General features: G+C 44.6%; 4 non-coding genes across 4 annotated transcripts; 1 reads left to right on the top strand and 3 right to left on the bottom strand.

Moving 5' to 3' along the window:
• Positions 1 to 1,024: 1,024 nt before the first annotated feature.
• Positions 1,025 to 1,097, bottom strand: trnav-uac (transfer RNA valine (anticodon UAC)). Its single transcript has one exon. It is a non-coding gene; the product is annotated as a tRNA-Val (tRNA).
• A 1,869-nt stretch (positions 1,098 to 2,966) lies between these two features.
• Positions 2,967 to 3,049, top strand: trnal-cag (transfer RNA leucine (anticodon CAG)). Its single transcript has one exon. It is a non-coding gene; the product is annotated as a tRNA-Leu (tRNA).
• Positions 3,050 to 14,938: 11,889 nt separating this feature from the next.
• On the bottom strand, positions 14,939 to 15,021 carry trnal-cag (transfer RNA leucine (anticodon CAG)). The gene has a single exon. It is a non-coding gene; the product is annotated as a tRNA-Leu (tRNA).
• A 78-nt stretch (positions 15,022 to 15,099) lies between these two features.
• On the bottom strand, positions 15,100 to 15,172 carry trnak-cuu (transfer RNA lysine (anticodon CUU)). The gene has a single exon. It is a non-coding gene; the product is annotated as a tRNA-Lys (tRNA).
• Between the last annotated feature and the right edge of the window lie 2,983 nt (positions 15,173 to 18,155).

Raw genomic sequence — 18,155 nt, 5'->3', positions numbered from 1 at the left:
CCCTCCTGTTATGTATCTTGAGCAGTTTCCCACATCCTTTTCCTGTGATGTGATAATTCTGGGCGCAGGATGAATGTAATTGGATTTGCTGCAGTCCGATGACAGCAGGCGATGGAAGCGAGCGCCATGCTGCTGCTGACAAGTGAAGGATACTTCCGATGCTGCCTGACATCCGGTGGGAGTGGGCGGGGATTTGAAAGCCAACCCATTCCTCCAATCTCGGAGCTCTAAAGCGGTGCTTGATAAACATTGATAGAAACAAACACCCAATGAAACACCCAGGCCTCGTGGCGCAACGGTGGAGCGTCTGACTCCAGATAAGAAGGTTATGTGTTCAAATCACGTCAGGGTCACAGTTTTTTCACTGAGAGCCGGTTTGAACAATTCTGCAATTCAAATTTTCTTTGCGTCTTCACAATGAACAGAACCCTGCTCTGAAGTCTGCCTCTGGTTCCCCAGTGTCAGGGAGGGAAGCACCTGATGACCTCATTTATTTAATGTAAAGAACAGAAGACAAACACACATCTTAGTTCAAAAACCACCCTGCAGGTGGACACATAGTGAGATAAACACAGGGCAGAGATGCAGACAGTATCCGGAAACATCGGTAAATAGACAAGAGAAATAGATTGAGCGCTTTGTTAACAGAAAATTGTCTGAACCTCCACGGTCAATGAAAGGGCTTTTGTTGGCCGGTTTCCCATTGAACCGGAGAATTCGGGAGAGCTTGGGAGATGGTTGGTTCGGTTCCCTTGTCACCCACCAGCGGAAAAGTTTTGTCGATCCCACCCGACTAACTCCTTTCAAAAGCCACTCTGTCCAAAGCCAATATATCCTTCCAGATTAAAAGGGGATAAAACTTGAATAGAGCGTCACTGTGGATCAGTTTTCTCTCATTCAAAATTATCTGTTCAATGAAGTAAAAGATGCAGCTGACAAAGAATAAGGGAGCAGCCACTGTCTCCCTTTTTGGCAGGAGAAGAAAATCGATCTGTCTGTTTGTGGAGACCAAGTTCCAACATAATGTTTCCGCTCGGGATCGAACCGGGGACCTTTCGCATGTAAAACAAACGTGATAACCACTACACTACGGAAACCGATGATATGGTAGGGAACACAATGGACAGCTGAATGGTGTGCTCTCTCTGCTCGTACTTGGAATGTGTTGTTTCCATTGCAGCAAGAGACACAGACAGTGGCTGCTCCCCCTTATCTTTAAAAACTCGCAGGGTAGTGGGTTTGAGCCCCACGTTGGGCGAGTACCGTTTTAAACTTTTATGCTGCTTCCACCCGCCCCCCTCCGTCTCACCGCGCACGATGGGGCCGCGCCCGGGCTGAATCTCTCCATTTTGGTTTCCACCCCTGTCGCAGCATGAAATGGTCCTTATCAAAGTCACAAATTATACCCTATGGGACTACCACCATGATAAACTATCCCTCCTCATCCTTCGCAAATACAATATCTCACCGTGCTGTTACGCTGTTAGACTAGATTCCTCTCTCTGCTCTTATTTGGAATGTGTTGCTTTTCCGTCTGACAACACTTAGTATCATTGTATTATGTTAGTCCGCTGGAGGAGATCATTCGGCCCCTCGTCCCTGTGCCGGGTAAAACACACGTATTCGTTCAAAATTCGTTCAGAGACAGATTGAGTGTTTTTTTTATCAGAACATTGCCTGAACCCCCACAGTCTACAGCTTTCCTCCTCGCTATCAACCACACGGCCTACTTTTGTGTCACCCGCAAATTTCTCAATCATGCCCCCTACGCTTAAGTCCAAATCGTTAATGTAAACCACAAAAAGCAAAGGTTAATCCCGGGGATGAGGGGGCGGACATATGAGGAGAGGTTGAGTAGATTGGGACTCTGCTCATTGGAGTTCAGAAGAATGAGAGGCGATCTTATTGAAACATATAAGATTGTGAAGGGTCTTGATCGGGTGGATGCAGTAAGGATGTTCCCAAAGATGGGTGAAACTAGAACTAGGGGGCATAATCTTAGAATAAGGGGCTGCTCTTTCAAAACTGAGATGAGGAGAAACTTCTTCACTCAGAGGGTGGTAGGTCTGTGGAATTTGCTGCCCCAGGAAGCTGTGGAAGCTACATCATTAGATAAATTTAAAACAGAAATAGACAGTTTCCTAGAAGTAAAGGGAATTAGGGGTTATGGGGAGCGGGCAGGAAATTGGACATGAAGCTGAGTTCGGATCGGTCAATGCCCTGTGGGTGGCGGAGAGGGCCCAGGGGCTATGTGGCCGGGTCCTGCTCCGACTTCTTGTGTTCTTTAGATTTGTGGTTGGGATCAGATCAGCCATGATCTTATTGAATGGCGGAGCAGGCTCGAGGGGCCGATTGGCCTACTCCTGCTCCAATTTCTTATGTTCTTATGTTCTTATGACCAAGTACCGAGCCCTGCGGCAAAACACTGGCAACAGCCTTCCAGCCGCAAAAGCACCCATTGACCATTACCCTTTGCTTTCGACCACTGAGCTAATTTTGGATCCAATAAGCCACATTCCCTTGGATCCTATGGGCCTTTACTTTTTCGACTAATCTGCCATGTGGGATTTTTTCAAAAGCCTTGCGACAATCCATGCAGACTACATCAATTGCGCTACCCTCATCGATCCTCTTTGTCACCTTCTCGAAAAATTCAATCAGGTTCGTGAGACACGACCTCCCCTGAACAAATCCATGCTGATTGCCCTTGATTGGTCCGTGCCTTTCGAAGTGACAGTTTATCCTGTCCCTCATTTGACATGGAGTCTTTCTCCTGCTTGCTGCAAGAACAGATAAGGCGGTTATCAGTGCTCAGGCCCGGCGAGCTCAGTCGGTAGAACATGAGACTTTTAATTTCAGGATCGTGGGTTCGAGCCCAATGTTAGGCGAGGGCCATTTTAAACTTTCATGCTGCTTTCACAGGCCAACAGTGCAGAAATAATGCAGAATAAAGCATGCTATCGGTCGTCAGAATGGCCGAGCGGCCGACGGCGCTGCGTTCAGGTCGCAGTCTCTTCTGGAGGCGTGGGTTCCAATCCCACTTCTGACATTCTATATTTTTACCAAGACGTGGAAATATTTTATTTGTGGATTGGGCAGCAGCTGATGTTTCTGCCAAGTTGATTTGCTCCTCCCACAAAAGCAATTGGCTTTGTCATGCATATGTGTCTTGAGAAGTTTTAAATGGTGAAATGGTTGACATATTAATGACCTGGAGAAAGAAATAGAACAGCAGTGGGAAGCAATAAAAACGCTGATCAATAGAGTCCAGGAGAATATATATCCCACGACAGAGCAAGAAAAAAATAGCCAGAAATGTCACACCAGGGTTGAATCAAGAAATAAGGACAAAATTGAAACGAAAGAAAAAGGCCCACACGAGACAATAAAGGAGAGAGGGGAATGTGAAAAGACTGGGAAAGAAGTCCAAAGAACTATTAGAAAGGCAAAAAGAAATATCAAAAAAGCAAAGTATTCTAGACACATCAACAGCCAAAGAAAATTTAGGATTGGAATAGGGCCACTAAGGGATACACACGACAAACTCACTGGCAATGACAGCGAAATGGCAGAAATATGAAATAATCACTTTTCTTCAGTATTTACCAGGGAGACTAATATTGTGGGCATGACAGGAGAAGAAGAGATCAAAAAATATATAATGACATTCAAGATCGAAATGGGGGAGATAATTCATAAACTAATCAAAGCTCGAGAGGAAATTTCCTGTTCGGAGCCGAACCAGAGTTTCAAACCGTTCAGTCACGCTAATTTCCGTATTACTGTTCAGGAGCTCGTTTCACAGGGACACGATTACTGCGCTCCATTTAGGGAGGCTCAGTGAAAGGCGGAAATTGATCTATTAATAGAATCATAGAATAGGACAGCGCCATTCTAATGCCATTCGGCCCATCGTGCCTGTGCCAGGTCTCTGAAAGTGCTGTCCAGTTCGTCCCACTCGCCTGCTGTTTCCCCATAGCCCTGAAAAAGTTTCCATCCAAGCGTTTATCCAATTCCCTTTTGAAAACTGTGAGTTAAGAAAAACAATATTGAAAGGGGTGCTGGGGCCTCTGCAGCGTCGATGTGGACTGTGTGATGATTGAAGTTATTAAGATGGTTGCTTTACACATGGTATGTTGTGCTATCATCCTGAAATATCTTCAACATCCAATACAAATTAAATTGCAAACCTGACGGACAAACACTGGAAAACAAGTCACGAGTGAACGCAAATCATCTGGGACCCGTTTTCAGCCTCACCGCACTTTAAGTAAAGTGAAATAACTTTGCATTGAAAAGATTTGGAACTTGCATCTGTGCCTTTATCTGTTCCATTTCTTAAAGTTGCTGGTGTCTGATGATGTACACGCCTCTGCTCGCTCTATTGAACAAGAAAGGAGGTGTTTGACGTTGACGGGACCTGTTGGTTATGAGCTTATCCTTTACATTGAGTCGGTTCGCGTCTTTTGAACGGCGTCAGCTTTAGCCCAGCGGTGAACTTCGCAGCAAACAAGTTCATCACCCTCTCACCGCGGGCGCTGACTGACACGTTTATTGTTATTTCTTTCAGTCCTATATAAATAGTGACCGTGATTTTAAATTTGCACTAAGTGATTTTGAAGTAGTCTCCTTTAAATTTTTCAAAGGTGACCCCGAATTTATGATAGTCCGGACATTTCACCAGCCGTGTTGAAAACAAAACATGTCTTTACCTTTCGCGTCTTTTTTCGAAAGGCAAAAAATATATTTCCCGTGACCTCTGAAGGATGGACGAGTGCATTTCAGAAAGCTGAAGAAAGTTCACCGAGCTTAAATCGTCTGACCACGTTAAAGGCGATATATATATATATATATATGTGTGCAAATAGTTGCTGTCTGTTTCTGTGGTTGTCTTTTTTCTGTGTGTGTCCATCTGCAGGTCGATTTTGAATCAATACCAGTGTTCGTGTCAGTTTGTTGCATGAAATAAATGAGGTTATCAGGCGCTCCCCTCCCTGCCACTGGGTAGGTACTGAGTCGGGGTTTAGACCAAACATATGTTTCGTTTTGTGTGAAAAAGCAATTAAAACCTTCATTCGGGAATTATCCAGTCTCATGTGAGCGGTGAAAGAAACAGTGACCCCGATGTGATTTGAACACGCAGCCTTTTGATCTGGAGTCAGACCTTTGCGCCTCGCACTCTGAAGACAGGATCCTGGATGTTATTATATTTTTTGAATGTTTCTCAAACACCGTTTCATACATTGGTTAAATGGATCGGGCTTATCAAATCTCCGCCAGATCCCACCGGGTGTGAGACAGTCTTGGAAGCAGCCTTCACCCCCAATATCACGCTGGCATTCATCGCCTGCTCCCAACGGACTGCATGAACAGGGCTGGGAGATATGGACTTTGTTCACATCATTCAGCAATGTGAATCGTTAAATATTTAATCATTTTTAATGGGGACAAGGTTTCAAAACGCTCCCGCCCGGTTTCGAACCGGGGACCTTTCGCTTTCTCGGCAAACGTGATAACCACAACACTACGGAAAACTGATGCTTCAAGCTCTGTGATATGGATATAACCCCTCAGCCAAACTAATTTCCGTATTACTGTCCAGGAGCTCATTTCACAGGGATACATTTACTGCGCTGTATTCAGGAAGGCTGCAGAGAAGGATAGGTGGCAATGGTCAGGCAGGGAATCTCAGAGCATCGCGCCGACACAAACATTTCACTGTTTTTTTCATGTACCTGTTATCCGACCGCAGTTTAAACTATTGCGAATGGCATGCGCAGATGATATTGTTCATTGAGTGTTTTCTTGCTCGAAACATCAGCCTTTACGGTTAACAGCCGAACGCGCTAACCGATTGCGCCACAGAGACCAACCGGTGTGGTTTCTTGCAAGATACACGAAAGCAGCGTGTCACCTGGCCAAAGTTTCATGTTGCAGCCACAGAAATGTAGTTGTCCATTATCAGTGTTACTTTTCCAGAAATAAAGGAAGGAACATTGTTTGTGGAAACATGGAAACGGTCTGATCTCGCTCACAGCATCGATATCACCGCCAACCAGCTCTCCTGCAACCGGCGCGCTAATCGCTGCTTTGTCTGTTACTTATTAGCACTGCGGGAGAGCCTTCGTCACACGGATTGCAGCGGTTCAACAAGGCGGCTCACCACCACCTTCTCAAAGGTAATTAGGGATGGGCAATAAATACCGGCCTCGCCAGCGACACCCACATCCCATTAACGAATAAAAAAAATATTAATTTCAGATTCTGCATCAGTTTGAGGTGCTGTATTGGATTAAGTTTTGTATTTGTTTGAGGTACTTTATTGCTTTGAGATACTGAATTAGATTGAGGTACTGTATTAGTTTGAGGTATTAATTTATGTTTCAGGTTCTGTATCGGTTTGAGGTACTGTATTAGTTTAAGGTGTTGTATTTGATTGAGGTACTGTATTAGTTTGAGGTACTTTATTCGTTTGAGATGATGTATGAGCTTGAGGTATTATATTAGTTTCAGATTCTCTATCCGTTTCAGGTATTGTATTTGCTTGAGGTACCGTATTAGTTTGAGGTACTGTTTTAATTTGAGAAGCTCTATCAGTTTGAGGTGTTATATTAGTTTGGGGTATCTGTATTATAAGGAAAGAGTTAGTCTTTATATTGAATTAATATTAACCTTTACCTTTTGCCTCTTAAGTAAGGAAGTATAAATCTCTGTTGGGAGAATGAAACTACAATCATAAGACAGATTTGCTTCATTTTATATGCATGCATATGTTTAATATAGAGACGAGTAGATTCTGAAATCCAGAAACTCTTGGATCGGAGCTGATATCATAATACTCATAAGTTTAATTATCCTTTTGATATAAACAATTCTCTGACAATCATAACAAGGCCTTTAAATCATTCAGAGCTGGTGTGTATGTGTGTCAGACAGCATTGTGTGCTATTCGTCTTACCAGCGTCACAGGGAAGCAGGAGAGGTGTGAGATATGTATGATTGCTACGTATCATTCCAAGCTGACGCAGCGGGAAAGGGCTGCACTGGTGAGAGATAAACACCATTCTGCTCTCTGGTCAATGGGAAAGGCCATATGTTTTAACGAACAAGTTCAAAAGTTATAGTTATGATTAATGCCGAAAGCAGAACACCTGGCTGTGCCGAAGGAGCCTGTTTGCACCACAAGGCTGCATCTAGTGGAGGAGTGTAGTTAGGTGATGAGGGAAGTGATACTCTGATGACATCGAAAATTCTGGAAACCCTCAGCAGGTCAGGCAGAATCTGTGGAGAGAGAAACCGAGTTAATGTTTCAGGTCAATGACCTTTCATCAGAACCACGTTGGGCAGTTGTGTTTGGTAATAGTATGAAACATTGGAATTGTTTCACTCATGTGGGGTGATTTGGGTACTTTTCTGTCTTTGGAAGTTGAAGAGTAAAATAAGGGCTCATCCAGGATTTGAACCCGGGACCTCTCACATATTTGGACAGAGAACCCCGAAGCAAGAATCATACCCCAAGACCAACGAGCCCGTTGACAAAAACCAATGCATTCAAGAGCCAGCCTTCGTAAAACCCTTTTTGTTGGCTATCCTTGATAAGCAATTATGAGGACAGGTTGCAAAGACCAGACTTGCATTCCCTTGAGTGCAGAATATTAAGGGGTGATCTAATTGAGGTGTTTGGATTATTAAAGGATTTGACACGGCAGATAGAGACTATTTCCTCTGGTGGGGAGAGTGCAGAACAAGGGGGCATAACCTTAAAATTAGAGCTGGGCCGTTCAGGGTTGATGTCAGGAAGCACTTCTTCACACAAAGGGGAGTGGAATTCTGGAACTCTCTCCCTCAAAAAGCAGTTGAGGCTGGGGGTCAATTGAAAATTTCAAAACTGAGATTGATAGATTTTGGGGCTGATTCGGGAGTTTAATGACTTTGACATTTTTTCCCTGTGACTTGGAGAGTTTCGATCGATGAAATATTCGTGAAAAGAGTCAGTGCAAAGAGAGTCAACAGTTCATGTTTTCCCGAGACACTTCCTTCAGAGCTAAGAACGAAAAGTTTCTCATTTCCATAGTGCAGCGGTTATCATGTTCACCAGTTACACGCAGAAAGTCCCCGATTTGACCTCGGAGGGAAGCATGTTGTTGGGACTTGCTCCCCATAAACCTCCAGGGTCGAGTTTGTTCATGCATGAAAGGGGCGACAAACCTTTTTAAATTTAACAACGGCTACACCGGATTCCTTGTATAATAAGCACTAAACACTTTTAAGCAGACTCCTAAAATACAGTATGTAAAACGGGAAGGGATAAAAGTTCATGACATACAAAACACAAAGATTTATTGACGTTTTAATTGTCACTTGGCAAACAAGTTAGCATTTCCTTCAGTGTGCAACAGAACGTATTAATGGCGATTAAAAAAACATTAAATGTCTCACAGACTTGAATTATTTTTGTGCAATGAACTATTCCCAACAACAAGGGAACACTGCATCAAACATATATATTTAAGTATATAATAAGTATATATAATATATATATATATATATATATAATCTATGCCATCAGTAGACCTCGTGGTGAAACGGTAGCGCGTCTGACTCTGGATTCTGAAGGCTGCGTATTTAAATCATGTCGAAATCACTACTTCTTATACCATTCATATCAGCCTGGATAATTTCGGAATCACTGCTTTTTAATAATAAACGAAACTTTGCTCACGAGTTCATTGTTCATTGCTCCCTGTCATTGATAATTGAAATGAAATATTAATCTGGCAAAGCCGGAGAACAAAATATTAAACCAGCGAAACAAATACTGAGCAAGATTATTTGCAATTTTTGGGGGGAAGTGCAGCTGAAAAGCAGAAGATCTGAATGGAATGATCAATGATTGAGCGGAATACATTGCTCGACTTGTTACTCGATTGCTTTCTTGCACAGCACCTCACAAACCCGTGACCTCAACCACCGAGAAGGACAAAGGCAGCAAGTACATGGGAATAACACCACCTGCACGTTCCCCTCCAAGTCACACACCATCCCGACTTGGAAATATATCGGCCGTTCCTTCATCGCCGTTGGATCCTGGAACTCCCTACCTAACAACACTGAGGGAGAACCTTCACCACACGGACTGCATCGGTTCAAGAAGACGGCTCACCACCACCTTCTCAAGGGCAATTAGGTTTGGGCAATAAATTCTGGCCTTGCCAGCGACACCCACATCCCATGAACGAATGTAAAAAATCTGTGTGCTCCTCCAATTCTGGCCTCTTGCGCATCCCCGATTTAAATCGCTCCACCATTGGCGGCTGTGCCTTCAGCTACCTAAGCTCTGGAATTCCCTCCTTAAACCTCTCCGCCTCTCTCTCCTTTAACACATACCTTAAAACCTACCTCTTCGACTAAGCTTTTGGTCACCTGTCCCAATATCTCCTTATGTGGCTTAGTGTCAAATTTTGTTCAATAACGCTCCCGTGAAGCACCTTGTGACGTTTTACTACGTTAAAGGCGCTCGACAAATGCAGACTGTGTCCTCTGGTTATCGACCCTCCTGCCAATGGAAACAGCTTCTCCCCATCCATTCTATCAAAATCCCCTCATAATTTTGAATACCTCCATTAAATCTCCCCTTAACCTTATTTTGCTCGAAGGAGAACAATCCCAGCTTCTCCAGTCTCTCCACATAACCCATCACTGGACACGATGCAAGGCGGAGGTTTGCAACCAGGATTGCAAATTATTGCCAGTCGGGAGCTGGACAAATCGAAAGGAACCGAAATGACAAACAGCTTTGTGAATCTGTAGATACGCTTTGGGAAACGGAATTGGAGGCGAATAAAAGACTGACCAGACAGGCGGCCAAGACGCAGCTGAGTCGGCATGTCCCCCTGGAACAGTTACTCTGATGTTGTGGATGAAATTAAGAGGTCGGAGCCATTTAAAGCGCTCCCAGTTACTGCAGATCAGGGATCAAAACCTGACATCAGCGTCAGGACGCTTAGAATACTTTTTCTTTATTTGTTCAGGGGATGTGGGCGTCGCTGGCGAGGCCGGCATTTATTGCCCATCCCGAATTGCCCTTGAGAAGGTGGTGGTGAGCCGCCTTCTTGAACCGCTGCAGTCCGTGTTGCGAATGTTCTCCCACAGTGCGACTGAGTAACAGACAAAGCACCGGTGGGCGCGCCGGTTGCAGGAGAGCTGGTTGTCGGGTGATATCGATGCTGTGAGCGAGACCATATCGTTTCCATGTTTCCACAAACAATGTCCCATCCTTTGTTTCTGGAAAAGTAACACTGATAGTTGTCAATTGCATTCTGTGGCTGCAACTTGTAACTTTGGCTAGGTGACACGCTGTTTTAGTGTATCTTGCAAACACATGCATTGTGTGGTCTCTGTGGCGCAATCGGTTAGCGCGTTCGGTTATTAACTAAAAGCTTTGGTGGTTTGAGCCCACCCATGGACGAAAGTTGCACCTTTCTCTTCCCACTTTCGGATTCATTGCCTCATTCTGATCGCCCTGAAGCCGGTGTCAGGTTTTAATTCCTGATCTGCAGTAACTGGGAGCACTTTAAATGGCTCCAATCTCGTTTCAAGTTTTCGAATGTGTGATTTGGCGACAAGAAAACACTCTGTGAACAATGTCGTCTGAGCATGCCTGATTCGCTATAGTTCAAACTGCGGTCGGATATCAGGCACATGAAAAAAACAGTGAAATGTTTGTGTGGGCGCGATGCTCTGGGATTCCCTGCCTGACCATCGCCACCGATCCTTCTCTGCAGACTTCCGAAGTCCAGCGCAGTGAATGTATCCCTGTGAAATCAGCTTGGCTGAGGCGTTATGTCCCGAACACGGGACTGCAAGCTTCAGGTTTCCGTCGTGTCGTGGTTATCACGTTCGCCGAACACGCGAAAGGTCCCCAGTTCGAAACCGGGCGGAAAACTTGTTCCGATTAAAAATGAGTAAATATTTAACGATTCACACTGCTGATTAAATGTGAACAAAGTCCATAACTTTCAGCCCGCTGAGAGCAGGCGATGAAAGACCCGTGATATTGGGGGTGAAGGCTGCTTCCAATACTGTCCCACACCCGGTGGGACCTGGCGGAAATTTGATAAGCCCGATCTATTCAACCAAGGTGGGATAAATGAAACGGTGTTTGAGAAACATTCATGTTTCTAATAACATCCTGGATCCTGTCTGCAGAGTGCGTGGCGCAAAGGTCTGACTCCAGATCAAAAGTCTGGGTGTTCACATCACATCGGGGTCACAGTTTCTTTCACCGCTCACATGAGACTGGATAATTCCCGAATGAAGGTTTTAATTGCTTTTTCACAGAAAAGCAACAGGTGTTTGGCCTAAAACCTGACTCAGGACCGACCCAGTGCCAGGGAGGGGAGCGCCTGATACCCTCATTTATTTCATGCAACAAACTGACACGAACACTGGTATTGATTCAAAATCGACCTGCAGATGGACGCACAGAAGAAAGAGAACCACAGAAACAGACAGCAACGACTTGCATATATATCTGAAAACATATATATGAGAAAGGCATGGATGTTAGGGAACTTGGGGAAATAAATAGTGATGTCTTGAGGAGTGTACATATTACAGAGAGGGAGGTGCTGGAAGTCTTAACGCGCATCAAGGTAGATAAATCTCCGGGACCTGATGAAATGTATCCCAGGACGTTATGGGAGGTTAGGGAGGAAATTGCGGGTCCCCTAGCAGAGATATTTGAATCATCCACCGCTACAGGTGAGGTGCCTGAAGATTGGAGGGTAGCAAATGTTGTGCCTTTGTTTAAGAAGGGCGGCAGGGAAAAGCCTGGGAGCATTTGGAGAGGCAGGGACTAATTAGGAACAGTCAGCATGGTTTTGTGAGAGGAAAATCATGTCTCACGAATTTGATTGAGTTTTTTGAAGGGGTAACCAAGAAGATAGATGAGGGCTGTGCAGTAGACGTGGTCTACATGGACTTCAGCAAAGCATTTGACAAGGTACCGCATGGTAGGTTGTTACATAAGGTTAAATCTCATGGGATCCAAGGTGAGGTAGCCAATTGGATACAAAATTGGCTTGACGACAGAAGACAGAGGGTGGTTGTCGAGGTTTGTTTTTCAAACTGGATGCCTGTGTCCAGCGGTGTGCCTCAGGGATCGGTGCTGGGTCCGCTGTTATTTGTTATTTATATTAATGATTTGGATGAGAATTTAGGAGGCATGGTTAGTAAGTTTGCAGATGACACCAAGATTGGTGGCATTGTGGACAGTGAAGAAGGTTATCTAGGATTGCAACGGGATCTTGATAAATTGGGCCAGTGGGCCGATGAATGGCAGATGGAGTTTAATTTAGATAAATGTGAGGTGATGCATTTTGGTAGATCGAATCGGGCCAGGACCTACTCCGTTAATGGTAGGGCGTTGGGGAGAGTTATAGAACAAAGAGATCTAGGAGTACAGATTCACAGCTCCTTGAAAGTGGAGTCACAGGTGGATAGGGTGGTGAAGAAGGCATTCAGCATGCTTGGTTTCATTGGTCAGAACATTGAATGCAGGAGTTGGGATGTCTTGTTGAAGTTGCACAGGGCATTGTGAGGCCACACTTGGAGTACTGTGTACAGTTCTGGTCACCCTATTATAGAAAGGATATTATTAAACTAGAAAGAGTGCAGAAAAGATTTACTAGGATGCTACCGCGACTTGATGGTTTGACTTACAGGGAGAGGTTAGACAGACTGGGACTTTTTTCCCTGGAGAGTAGGAGGTTAAGGGTTGATCTTATAGAAGTCTATAAAATAATGAGGGGCATAGATAAGGTCGATAGTCAAAATCTTTTCCCAAAGGTAGGGGAGCCTATAACGAGGGGGCACAGATTTAAGGTGAGAGGGGAGAGATACAAAAGGATCCAGAGGGGCAATTTTTTCACTCAAAGGGTGGTGAGTGTCTGGAACGAGCTGCCAGAGGCAGTAGTAGAGGCGGGTACAATTTTGTCTTTTACAAAGCATTTGGACAGTTACATGGGTAAGATGGGTATCGAGGGATATGGGCCAAGTGCAGGCAATTGGGACTAGCTTAGTGGTATAAACTGGGCGACATGGACATGTTGGGCCGAAGGGCCTGTTTCCATGTTGTAACTTCTATGATTCTATGATTCTATTTCATTGCCTTTAACGTGGTCAGCTCGGTGAACTTGCTTCAGCTTTCTGAAATGTACTTGTCCATCCTTCAGAGGCCACGGGAAATATATATTTTGCCTTTCGAAAAAAGACGCGAAAAGCAGAGACATGTTTTGTTTTCAACACGGCTGGTGAAATCGCCGGACAATCATAAATTAGGAGTCACCTTTGAAACATTGAAAGGCGACTATCTAAAAATCACTTCGTGCAAATTTAAAATCACGGTCACTATTCATTTTGGTCTGAAAGAAATAACAATAAACATGTCAGTCAGTGCCCGCGGTGAGACGGTGATGAACTTGTTTGTTGTGAAGTTTACCGCTGGGCTAAAGCTGACGCCGTTTAAAAAACGCGAACCCACTCAATGTAAAGGATGAGCTCATAAGCAACAGGTCCCGTCAACGTCAAACGGCTCCTTTCTTGTTCAATGGAGGGAGCAGAGGCGTGCACATCTTCAGACGCCAGCAACTTTTACAAATGGAACAGATGAAGGCACAGATGCAAGTTCCAAATATTTTCAATGCAAAGTTATTTCACTTCATTTAAAGTGCCGTGAGGCTGAAAACGGGTCCCAGATGATTTGCGTTCACTCGTGACTTGTTTTCCAGTGTTTGTCCGTCAGGTTTGCAATTTAATTTGTATTGGATATTGAAGATATTTCAGGATGATTGCACAACATACCATGTGTAAAGCAACCATCTTGATAACTTCAATCATCACACACTCTACATCGACGCTGCAGAGACCCCATCACCCCTTTCAATATTGTTTTTCTTAACTCACAGTTTTCAAAAGTGAATTGGATAAACGCTTGGATGGAAACATTTTCAGGGCTATGGGGAAACAGCAGGCGAGTGGGACGAACTGGACAGCTCTTTCAGAGAGCAGGCACAGGCACGATGGGCCGAATGGTATCCGAATAGCGCTGTCTTATTCTATGATTCGATTAATAGATCAATTTCCGCCTTTCACTGAGCCTCCCTAAATGGAGCGCAGTAATCGTGTCCCTGTGAAATGAGCTCCTGAACAGTAATACGGAAATTAGCGTGGCTGAGCGGTTTGAATCTCTGGTTAGGCTCCGAACAGGAAATTTCCTCTCTGAGTTTGATTAGTTTATCAATTATCTCCCCGCTTTCCATCTTAAATGTCTTTACATATTTTTTGATCTCTACTTCTACTGCCATGCCGACAGTCTCCCTGGTAAATACTGAAGCAAAGTGATTATTTAATATTTCTGCCATTTCGCTGTCATTGCCTGTGAGTTTGTCGTGTGTATCGCTAAGTGACCCTATTCCTATCCTAAATTTTCTTGGGCTGTTGATGTGTCTCGAATACTTTGCTTTTTTTATATTCCTTTTTGCCTTTCTAATAGTTCTTTAGACTTCTTTCCCAGTCTTTTCACATTCCCCTCTCTCCTTTATTGTCCAGTGTGTGCCTTTTTCTTTAGTTTCAATTTTACCCTGATTTCTTTATTCATCCCTGGTGTGTCATTTCTGGCCAGTTTGTTCTTGCTTTTCAGTGGGATATATTTCTCCTGGACTCTATTGATCACCGTTTTAAATGTTTCCCACTGCTGTTCTATTTCTTTGTCCAGGTCATTAATATGTCAAACATTTCACCGTTTGAAACTTCTCAAGTCACATTTCCATCACAAAGCCAGTTGCTTTTGTGGGAGGAGCAACTCAACTTGGTCGAAAAATCAGCTGCAGCCCAATCCACCAATAAAATATTTTCACGTCTTAGTAAAAGTAAGCAATGTCAGAAGTGGGATTCGAACCCACGCCTCCAGAAGAGACTGTGACCTGAACGCAGCGCCTTCGACCGCTCGGCCATCCTGACTACCGAATGCGTGTTCCATTCTGCATTATTTCTGCACTGTTGGTCAGTGAATTGAGCATAAAAGTTGAAAATCGCACTCGCCCAACGTGGGGCTTGAACCCACGACCCTGAGATTAAGAATCTCATGCTCTACCGACTGAGCTAGCCGGGCATGGTTACTTTAAGCGCCTTGTCTGTTATTGCAGCAACCAGGAGAAAGACTCCATTTCAAATTATTGGAATAATTTCTGAGGGCTCGGATAAACTGTCACTTCGAAAGGCACGGACTCATCAAGGACAGTCAGCATGGATTTGTTCAGGGGAGTTCGTGTCTGACTAACCTGATTGAATTTTTCGAGGAGGTGACAAGGAGGATCGATGAGGGTAGTGCAATTGATGTCGTCTACATGGATTTTAGCAAGGCTTTTGAAAAATTCCCAAATGGCAGATTGGTCGAAAAATTAAAGGCCCATGGGATCCAAGGGAATGTGGCTTGTTGGATCCAAAATTAGCTCAGTGGCAGGAAGCAAAGGGTAATGGTCGATGGGTGTTTTTGCGGCTGGAAGGCTGTTTCCAGTGGGGTGCCGCAGGGCTCGGTACTTGGTCCTTTGCTTTTTGTGGTACACATTAACGATTCGGACTTAAACGGAGGGGGCATGATGAAGAAATTTGCGGGTGACACAAAAATAGGCCGTGTGGTTGATATTGAGGTGGAAAGCTGTAGACTGTGGGGGTTCAGGCAATGTTCTGATAACAAAGCACTCAATCTATTCCTGAACGAATTTTGAACGAAAATGTGCGTTTGACCCGGCACAGGCACGACGGGCCGAATGATCTCCTCTTGTGGACTAACATAATACGATGATACTAAGTGTTGTCAGACGGAAAAGCAACATATTCCAAATAAGAGCAGAGAGAGGAAACTAGTCTAACAGCATAACAGCACGGTGAGATATTGTATTTGAGAAGGATGAGGAGGGATAGTTTATCATGGTGGTAGTCACATACGGTATCATTTGTGACTTTGACAAGGAACATTTCATGCTGCGACAGGGGCGGAAACCTCATTGGAGAGATTCAGCCCGGGCGCGGCCCCATCGTGCGCGGTGAGACAGAGGCGGGTGGGGGAAGTGTCAGAGCTGGGGCTCACCGGTGGAAGCAGCATAAAAGTTTAAAACGGTACTCGCCCAACGTGGGCTCAAACCCACCACCCTGAGAGTTTTTAAAGCAAAGGGGGAACAGCCACTGTCTGTATCTCTTGCTGCACTTGAAACAACACATTCCAACTGCGAGCAGAGAGAGAACACCATTCAGTTGCCCATTGTTTAGTGAAATATTATCCATTTCCGTAGTGTAGCGGTTATCACGTCTGCTTTGTACACAAAAAGTCCCCAGTTCGATTCCAGGCAGGAACATTATGTTGGAACTTGGTCTCCATGAACATCCGCATCGATTTTCTTCTCCTGCCAAAAAGGGAGACAGTGGCTGTTCCCTGATTCTTTGGAAGGTGCATCTTTTACTTCATTAAACAGTTTACTTTGAGTGAGAGAAAACTGATCCACAGTGACGCTGTTTTCAAGTTTTATTCCCTTTTAATCTGGAAGGATACATTTGCTTTGGACAGAGTGGTTTTTGAAACGAGTTGTCGGGTGGGATCGACAAACCTTTTCCGCTGGTGGGGTCAAGGGAAGCGAACCAAACATCGACCAAGTTCTCCCGAATTATCCGGTTCAATGGGAAACCGACCAACAAAAGCCCTTTCATTGACCGTGGAGGTTCAGACAATTTTCTGATAACAAAGCGCTCAATCTATTCCTCTGGTCCACTTCCCGATGTTTCCGGATACTGTCTGCCTCTCTGCCCTGTGTTTATCTCACTCCGTGTCCACCTGCAGGGTGGTTTTTGAACGAAGACGTGTGTTTGTCTTCTGTTCGTAATAAAGTCAGTGCGGTTTGACGTGTTGTCACTCAAAGGTGCACTTGCCCTGCTGGTGAGCAGAGGCAAGTGCTCGAGCAAAACAGACGTTTCCGGGCAGACACACAAAGCTTTCAGGTTGAAGAAAGGAACGGAGGTCTCCTGTGCCTCAGCGCCAACATGTTAAGCTGTAGGCTGTCTGTAAAGTAAAGAAAACGGCCTTGAGCTAATTTCTGCTTACTCCAAAAGCACGTTCGCTGGTTCCAACCAGAATCCTAAGAATGACTTTTATCTGTTAATTGTATTGCAGTCCTCCGCTGTACCAGCTGAACGATCGAAGGGAAGCAGCAAAGATTGCTCTCTTTGGTAAATGTTCACTGTGCGCCTTTTGACACTTCCGGACTCGTGGAGTCACATGTGCATGACCGAGACTGACTCATTTTCTGCTCATAGCGCATCGTTGTGGCAGTGTGAGCTGTTACTTTCTCTGCACACCCGAGAGGCGAATGCAGCAGTGGATACCGTGTCTTATGACAAATCAGAAGATTGTCTGGTCAACTCCAACCTGACTGGATTGTTTTTGCAAACTGTCCATTACTTTATGACTTTTAATAGCTTGCAAATTGACCTAATTGGTAGTGCTGCCTGGAAGTCTCCACCGTTCGTGCACTCTTAACAGAGCAGGAAATGCATTAGTTTTATTCACTTTGTAAATCCTGAGTTCAATCCAAAGAAAAGATACCAGGACCCGTGAAGCTTTTTTCCATGTCTCACTTTATCTTTCCATCTTTGCGAAACACCAAAATCAAAAACTTTTGCTGACTGCAGCACACCAAAAGATTTACTGCCCCTTGACCTCGATTTATCGAAGCTCAGGATTCACGTGGGTTATGGATTTGCTGAAAACTGGAACCATTTTTGATTCGGGACAATTCCCCAAGGTAAAAAAGTGAGTGGAAAATGCGGACATCGATCCCAGTACTTCTCGCATGCTAAGCGAGCACTCTACCATTTGAGCTAATTCCCCAGTTGCGGTGGTGAATTTGCCCTTCACAATAATCGCTTAACATTCGTCTCCAGGCAGTGCCACGAATTGCCACCTCCCTGAATTTTTTCAATACTTTGCTCCAATCCGCGGTATCGAGTGTTCGCAATTGAGCAACAGCAGAACGGGAAGGCACAGTAATCGTGAATGATGCCGAGAAGAGCCCGAGCCTGCGGAACGCAGACGAGGTCATCGG

The sequence above is a fragment of the Heptranchias perlo genome, unplaced genomic scaffold (assembly GCF_035084215.1).
Source record: "Heptranchias perlo isolate sHepPer1 unplaced genomic scaffold, sHepPer1.hap1 HAP1_SCAFFOLD_55, whole genome shotgun sequence".
In the NCBI taxonomy this organism is placed as follows: Eukaryota; Metazoa; Chordata; class Chondrichthyes; order Hexanchiformes; family Hexanchidae; genus Heptranchias; species Heptranchias perlo.
Note: the sequence above shows the minus strand (reverse complement) of the source record. Positions and strands in the feature narration are given on the sequence as shown.